Source organism: Macrotis lagotis, chromosome 6 (assembly GCF_037893015.1).
Source record: "Macrotis lagotis isolate mMagLag1 chromosome 6, bilby.v1.9.chrom.fasta, whole genome shotgun sequence".
Classification (NCBI taxonomy): Eukaryota; Metazoa; Chordata; class Mammalia; order Peramelemorphia; family Peramelidae; genus Macrotis; species Macrotis lagotis.
This window is the reverse complement of record NC_133663.1, coordinates 23706818-23715803: the sequence shown is the minus strand read 5'-3', so window position 1 is coordinate 23715803 and position 8986 is coordinate 23706818. Positions and strand designations below refer to the sequence as shown.

At 33.4% G+C, this 8986-nt stretch overlaps 1 pseudogene; it reads right to left on the bottom strand.

Moving 5' to 3' along the window:
• Nucleotides 1-2719: 2719 nt before the first annotated feature.
• LOC141491596 (large ribosomal subunit protein eL6-like) lies at nt 2720-3284 on the bottom strand (annotated as a pseudogene).
• Between the last annotated feature and the right edge of the window lie 5702 nt (nt 3285-8986).

The following is an 8986-nucleotide window of genomic DNA, read 5'->3' as shown; positions in this document are numbered from 1 at the left end:
GATCCTTTTTTCTGCCTTGCATTTGTTATCAAAATTCACTCAGTTTCCAAATTCTCTTATTGTTTGTTTTTAAGAATTCCTAAATGATTTCATCATTCCTCCTGAAACCATCCTAATTTAGGTTATTCTTATCTAATGATTATGTTGCCATGCAAAAACCCTACAGAGCCTCCTTATCTCTATGATTCTAAAGATACAATCAAAATATACAAGATTAACAGACTAATGTTTCTAATATTAAGTCAAGTTGCTGTATCTTCCTTCTTATAGAATATGTAATAGCTTACTGTTCCTATTGAATGGAGTCTAAGCAATGTCCTCTTCTTGGCAATAGATGCCTGTGTGATTTAAACCAAATTTTGCTATTCCAATTTATTTCTGAATCAATAGCAATTACAAGCAGACAATTATTTCACTAACTTCAGCAATTCAATGTTCTTTGATAGAATCTTAAAATCAGAAAAGATGAAAAAATAATTAGAAATCACAAAATTTATGAAGTTGTTAATACTTTATATACATTGCACTAAGCATATAGGCAACTAGGTATCTATGTGGACAGAGCACTGAATCTGGAGTCAGAAAGACCTCAGTTCAAATCCAGTATCAGATCCTCACTAACTGTATGACCCTGGACATGTCCCTTATTGCCTTAATATACTTGAGATTGAAATGGCAAACCGTTGCAGTATCTTTGCCAAGAAGACTCCCCAATAAGGTCAAATAGGGACAAAAACTAAGTACAGTTCTAAAGGAAAAGCAGTCCATGTTCTTTCTTATGAAGTTACATTTTAATTGGAGGAAATAATCTATAAGAGTTGTGATTAAGGGAGAGATTTTTTTTTTGAACATGGTTTATTTTTTTAGATATTTCAAGGCATTGGGCTTAAGTGGCTTGCCCAAGGCCACACAGTTAGGTAATTATTAAGTGTCTGAGATTAGATTTGAACTCAGGTACTCCTGACTCCAGAGCCGGTGTTTTATCCACTGTGCCACCTAGCCACCCCTTGGGGAGAGATTTATTTAAAAAAATTAACTGTAGGAGTCCTTGGATGGTATGGAGAGTTAGAAGGGGATAGATGAACAAATATGAGTGAAAATGACATAATTGATTTGATTGTGTTTCATAAGCAGGTTTACAAGATTTGAGATAGATCCAAGCACAAGATGAAGTTACAACCTGACAACCGTCATCTGCAGCAGGGAGACTAAAATAAATTTTAAAAAACCATTAAAAACAGTGTAACTGAATATACATATACATATATATATATATATATATATATATATATTTATATATATATATAAAATTTACTGGTCATATAGGTACTTATAGTAACCAAGAATAAAAGCTGTTTAGATTTGCCAAATCTTCAAAAAAGAGATTGTAGAAGTTCAAGAACAGTATGTTTTTTTTTAAAGAATAAACGGGGAAAGCTAGGTGGCGTAGTGGATAAAGCACCAGCCTTGGAGTCAGGAATACATGGGTTCAAATCTGGTCTCAGACACTTAATAATTACCTAGCTGTGTGGCCTTGGGCAAGCCACTTAACCCCATCTGCCTTGCAAAAAAAAAAAAAACCTAAAAAAAGAGAAAAAAAATAAAGAAACAAGGGAAAGACACTGTTTAAAGAAAGTTGAGGAAGAAAACCATCTAAGCAAAGTCATCTAGAAAGTATTTCAAGATAATCTTGGAAAGAAAAATTCTTGTGAATTCAAATCAATCGATATTTATTTACTATTATGTTCCAGGGACTGTAATAGGCACTGGAGACACAATAATAATAATAATAATAATAAAAATAATGATGACGATTTAAAAAGCAAATCACAGCAACAGTAACAATGAAAGTCCAAGACTTCTAGGAACCTAAGTTCTATAGGAAATTATAACAGACTAAAATAATAGTTGTTTTTTTCTAAGTAATCTTTTGCTTTCAAGAAAAGTAGCACTTAGAATAAAACAAAATAGTTGAGAAAGACATAGGAAAAAGTTGAACTGGCATTTAACACATCCAAGAAATAGGAAAAGTTTGTATAGTGTGTATAAAGGAGATCTCTGTTACAATCAATAGAATTGTGAAGGGGTAAATTAACACAGACCCTGGGGGAGGAGAAAACCAAATGATGGGAAAATATCTCAGATCCTGTTCTTACAAAAGAAACAAAACAAATTAAAAAATACCTGCCTATTTATTTACTTTATTGTTGATCATATTTGTATTTGAATTCATAAGTAATAATTATTCATATAAGCATCAGTAATTTCCTTGATGCCAACATTAGTAGGGAAGTAATAAAGGTTTCATAGCTGATATTGTAAAGTAACCAGATTTTTCATGTCATACAAATAATTAAAAGATGAATAATGCATTATTCAACCTATTGGATATTAAAAATATTTGTTATTCTTTGAAAGTTGTACCAAGATATATAAATGCCTCACAAATATCTCATTTTATCTTTCAACAAAACTAGCAAGTAGGTGTTTTTCTCACTTTAGAACTGATGAAATGGAGTCAGCAAGAGTTTACCATTTACCCAATGTCACTAAGCAAGAAAGTATCAATATTTGAATTTGAACTCAGGTCTTCCTGCCTTCTGATCCAGCCCTCCATAAAATTGATTCATATTTAATCAAATATTTTCATTATTTTGTTTATAATAAAATTATAACAGTTTTCAAACATTTGAACAAACTTATTTTTTTTTTTTGCTATTCCAAATATTTTAATAAGAGTTCTCTGCAAGGCATTTAGAACACCAATTTGTGAGGATAAACTCCATTGGAGAGAGAGAATACAGAACTCATGTAACCGCGGAGCTGAGGAATTTTCTTGATTTTGGGCAGGAGCTGAGAGTCTACTGCTTTCTGATCAGGCTTGCGCTGCTTTGTAATCTCATATTTCTCTTTCTCTGTGTCAAAAATCTCTCCTTCTTGGTATCTGGGTTTACGGAGCCTCTTCTTCTTATAAGCATCAGTAAGATGATTTCGAATTTTTACACCAGTAAGGTTAACTCTAGTAGAGGTGGCAATGACAAATTTCTGATGGGTCCTTCGTAGAGGAACCCGATTGATGGTCAGAGGTCCAGTCACTAGGAGCAAACCACTAGCCAACTGCTTCAGGATAACGAGGCGCTTGCCCTGTGGCGGCCAGTGACCAGAATCAGAGCTGTGCCTGGGGTGATGCTAGAGCCAAGTTTCCTCACATGCTGGCTGAAGGGCTTTTTGCCATGATTTAGGAGTTTTCTTGGCACATCTTCAGTAGGGTAATATCTGGGCATTTTGCAAATCTTTACCACTCAATTTCCTCCATTTTTATCATCACCAACTGGCTTGAGATAGCAGCAAGCACCCTGTCTTTCTTTTTCCTTTCAATCCGGGTTTTTGGTGCAGCATATTTCTGCTTGTACATGGCTCTGCGGGAATACATTGCAGACCTGGAGTATCTGCCGATCCCTAGGGCCAAGACTGGGTTTCGATTGCAATGCTTTCGAGGTTTTTTCACCACCTTTTCAGCCCCATCTTCCTTTTTGGCCTTCCGTTCCTTTTTTTCCTTTCTGACCTTCTTTTCCTTTGGAGGCTTTGGGGGGGGTTTTGTCCGCCATCTTGAGAGAAGGGGAAAGCTTGAACAAACTTTGTTACAAAAATCAAATTGGTTTTCCTGCATAGTTTTAGAGCACATTGTTACATTGTTATAGTGTCTTTATGCTTTGGTTAATCTTTTATCAGTTGTAAATGTATATAAATATATATATATATATATATATATGGGAGAGATAACTGATGAATTTCATAATATTTGTAAAGATACAAAGATATAGCTCTTCATATATTTTCTATGAATTGATATTCAAATACAGAAAATTATAAACTATATATTTACACAAACAAAAAAAAGAAAATAGATTCAATTTTTTAACTCAAGTCTCAAGGAGGAATGGAGATATAGTTCCCTGGTTTTGAATCTTCATTTATTGAGAGAGAAAGACAAAATCAGAAACAGAAATAGAGAATGATGGAAACAGATAGACAGACAGAGATGGACACAGAGAGTCAGGCAAAGAGATAGAAAGACAGAGGACAGAGACAGAGACGGAGAAAGAGTCAGAGACAGAAAGCCAGAAAGAAAAAAAAAATGTTCCCATTTCTTTGAAACCCTTTGATTCAAAATCTTTATTATATGTAAATTCGCAATCTGTGCTATCCTTCCTTCCCTGAAAAAAAAATAAAGTAAAAGAGAGTTAGTTATAAAGTTTAGGTCAAAGTTAAGTCATCAGTCTTGATTTATCAAGGAGAAAAATAGCAGCTTGAAGTTTGGAATATCCTGGGAAATAGTTTTTTTCCCCCAAGACCATTCAATTTCTCTTTAATGCTTTTCAAAGATCACCCTTTCCATCTAATCAAAACTGAACCAATGAGATGCCTCCATTATTTGAATAAAAGACTTCTGTCTTCTCTAATTTTGATCATTATTTTAATCTCTTCAGAGTTTGGCTCTTGTATTTGTTTTTTATTCTTCTCAACCCTAACTCAACTTTTTAAAACTTAAAAGACTTGAACATGTGCACACATATCTTCCTATATATGTATATACATTTATATATGCATGTATGTATATATACATGTTTACAAATCTACATAGATACTTCCTCAATCAATCTTATCTCCCCATTAAACACACTAAATTCCCATGACTTAATTTTCTATCTCATCTCAGTTTTCCACTGAAATGTTGAAATTTTTGATCTCCTCATCACCCAGATGTTGCTACAAGTTTACATTAAGATTAAGTGTTGTGGGGCAGCTAGGTGGAGCAATGGATTGAGCACCTGTCCTGGACTCAGAAGTACCTGAGTTCAAATCCAACTTCAGACACTTAATAATTACCTAGCTGTGTGGCCTTGGGCAAACCACATAACCCCATTGCCTTGCAAAAAAAAAAAAAAAAACGATTTAAAAAGAAGGTTGTGTTGCAATTCCTTGTCCATGAACTCGAATATGCTTTTATCTGATAATTGTCTGAGATTCTTCTACACTTCACTTTACAACTCCTAACTCATTTCTTCATTCTTGCTGTGACCTCCTATACTTTTATCCCTCTTTATCAGGGATATCAACCAATTCTTTACCATACTATAAACCAGACAGTGGCTACGTTCTCTTCTCTTTAAGCCCTTGGCCCATTAGTAAACCGAATCAAATCTCTCTGGAGTTATTTGAAAATTTATCCCATCACTAATTTTGTTTTTCCAAGTCTAAATCTTGGATTTTTTCATCATGTGTTACCTTAAATCCAAAACAAAATGAAACTATAAAAATATCTTACAACAATGTGCTCACTAGGTTCATTGGAAATCTCTATTGCATAAACACAACTGAGTCTTCCCTTGCAATAAGACAATTGCTTTCAGTTTCCTTCATTTTTTCCCTCCCCCCAGAGTATTTTCAAAACTTTGTCACTGCTTTTCAATTCTTCCATTATTCCTCTCCCTCCTACCCCTTAGCTGATAGATATTCACTCAGACATTTCACTGAGCATTTTAAGCATGTTTGCTAAGCTTGTCCTCTTTCTCTGCTCCTCATTTAACATCACTCACTAAGGTGTTTCTCCTCACAATTTCCTTTTACCCTTGTTTCATATTCAGCAAGGAAAATGAGCTGCATGTACTAGTGGTTCCATTCCATTTATTGTCTCCAGCAGATGGTCCCCTCTGCCATTTCTCTCACTAATGCTCAAACTCTATCTTGTCTGCTTCACTGATCCCTAAAAATATGCCCATGTTTTAACTATTTCAAATTTTCTAGTATTCCTGAATATATATATATATATATATATATACAAATAATATTATCTATATATTTCATATGTGTATCTCTCTCTCTCTCTCTCTCTCTCTCTCTCTCTCTCTCTCTCTCTTTCTCTGTCAAACTATATCTTATTTGGCTGGAGAAGGAAATGGCAAACCATTCTAGTATCTTTGTCAAAAAAAAAACTCAAATGGGGTCACAAAGAGTTGGACACCACCAAAAAAACTAAATAATTTATATGAGAAAATCATTAAAATTAACATATATTATAGACTTATGTACATAATACACTCACATATTTAAATATGTAATATATTTATAATTTATAAATAAGTGTAAATATACATATTTTAAAACTGGGAAAATGAAAAAAATGGTTGAATGAAGGTAGATGGTAATAAGGAAATTCTGTGTCCCTGAAAAAAAATCAAAAAAGAGAAAACTAATTAAAATATAATTTTAAAAAGAATAAAATCTTCAACTTCTATGAAACAGAAATATTCAAAAATCAAAAATAAAATTGAAAATAAAAAGTCAAATGAGCTGGTAAAATTTTAAAAAATCTGAAGTTCCTAAATCTAAAGATATGTCAATGAAATTGAATATTAAAGTGTAAGACTACACACACACACACACACACACACACACACACACACACATACACACACACACACACACACAAACACACAAACACAAACGTACATTATATACATCTACATTAATGGGAAGCTAGGTGACATAATAGTTAGAAAGCTAGACCCAGAGTGAGAAAGATTTCTCTTTGTGAGTTCAAATCTGAGCTCAGATACTCACTAGCTATACAATTCATTTATCCCTGTTTTGCCCAGTTTTCTTAGCTGTAAAAAGATTAAAATGCCAAATCATTCTAGTGTCTTTACCAAGAAAATCTCAAATAAGGTCAAGAAGAGTCAGAAAGGATGGGGAAAATGACTAAGTAACAACAGTACATAAATGTCTCCCTTTTTAAAAATAATTTTTCCAACATTATTTTTGTCAGAATTATTTTATTTTAATTATTTTATATTAGTTTAAATTATTTTATATTATTTAAAAATAATTATTTTTTTCTAACATTATGATAAAACTATAAAAACATTATTAGATTTTTTTTCTTTTCCCATTGGGTTTCCTTGTTGAGAAGAGATATTTTGAAGGTGGCAAATAGTTACTGCCTCTTGACTATACTGTATCTATGTCTGAGAATGATATAAACATCTGCTTGGTGGAACTAAAATGTTAAGTAATTAAATATACTTCAGGTTTATTTTGAATTAAATACTTTACATTTTAAGTATATTCATTTTACTGTAGCATCCTGTGGGGTGTCCTGCTTCTAAGTCAATTTTGCCACACACTTTTGCTTGAGCGACAAAGATAATCCATTTAATATTCACTGGTGTTCTTTGAATGATTGTTAGTTTTCTGTGCCATCAAATTGCATTAGAAAAGAAATTTGTAATTAGTTTGTGTTAATAAAGATTAAAACAATTGTAGTCTGCACATCCCCACCAACTCACCAACAAAACAAATTATCAGGATCTTATTTTCTCTTTTTTTGTGAGTGCATGCATTTGTATTTGTGAAGGATGTATGTGTTTGTACATGTGTATGGTATGTGTGTGTGTATGTGTGTGTGTTTGTATCTTGTGTATGGTTTCTAAACTTCTAAGGATAAAATTTGTTTGTTTATGGATGAATTAGTTTCTATTGAAAGACAAACTATAATCAATTCTACTTGACCCAAGAAGTAAAAAACTTTCAAATTAGTTTTGTTAAAATTCAATTTGCTCCCCACGAGATTATTCTAAACTTTGTAGAATAAGTTTTCAAAGGTTACTGGATATTTTCTCTAGATCAACTGCTAAGATTGCAGGTCAGTATTTTGTAGGCTTGATGATATGCCGCATTGCCAAGAGTCCAATAGCTTACCTCTAAGTTGTGCTCTAGAAATCTAACTTCTCTGATTTTATAGTCCCATCTTTCCCTTCACTTGTCAAAACTGGTTTTCCTTCTGCTTGTCCAAATTAGCAATAACAACACTGGTGACAATCACATTTTTGACTTGAGATCTTTCTCTGAAATGCTTTCCAAGTTGATATTAGTTTCCTATGACTCAACAAAGAGGACAGTGGCTTCCGTAGGTCCCTTATCATGTCCTGAGTGATTTCATGGAAAGGAACCAAATCCTTTATGCCAGATTGACCATTGGACTCCAGAGCAAGTGTCCCTAAGGATCACCTCTTATATCTTCTGTTCATTACTAGATGACTTCTCATTTCTGAATACATACTAGATAATCTCTGATAGCAATACTTCAGCATGAACTGGTAATGTTTATTTTTAGTTTTGTTTACTTTTTTTCCCTGAGCTACGTATAAAAGAAATTTTCAACCTTTACTTCCAAACTTTGAGTTCCAAATTCCCTTCCTTCCACCCCACTCCCCCATTGAGAAAACAAGTTACTTGATGTAAGTTAAAATGTGTAGCCATTAAAAAGATTACTACAATAAGTCTTGTTATACTAGTAAATATAATATTCCCTCCACAAAGAATAAGACTCTAGAAAAATAATGTGAGGGAAAAAAGTGTACTTCAGTTTGTTTTCAGACACCATCAGTTAAGTTTTTGGAATGGATAGCATTCTTTATCATAAGTCCATCAGAAAAACTGCTTCAACATTTTCTATACTCACAGTTGCTATTGCTAGTTGTAGTTCCTTCAATCCTATTCCACCAATCCCCACTTAATCTCTTTTCTCTTTCTCCTTTTACTCTGCCCCTCCTCAAAAGTATGTGGTATCTGATTACCCTCTCCCACAATCTTCTCTCTCTTCTATCAACTACACCCCTCCCTTCCCTTCCCCATCCCCTTTCTCCCATCCCTTTTCTTTATCAGTTTCCTCTAGGGCAAGACAGAATTCCATAATCAATGAAGTGTGTATATTAACCCCTCTGTGAGCCACTTCTGATAAGAATGAAGGCTTGATCATCCACCTCATCTTCTCTTCTTCCATTCTGTTACAAAAGCTTATTCTTGACTCTTTTATGTGAAATTACATAGTCCATTCTAACTCTCCTTCCCTTTTCTCCCAGTATATTCCTTTCTCTCCCATTAACTTCATCTTTTAATATCTTATACCTTCAAGTTCAACTCC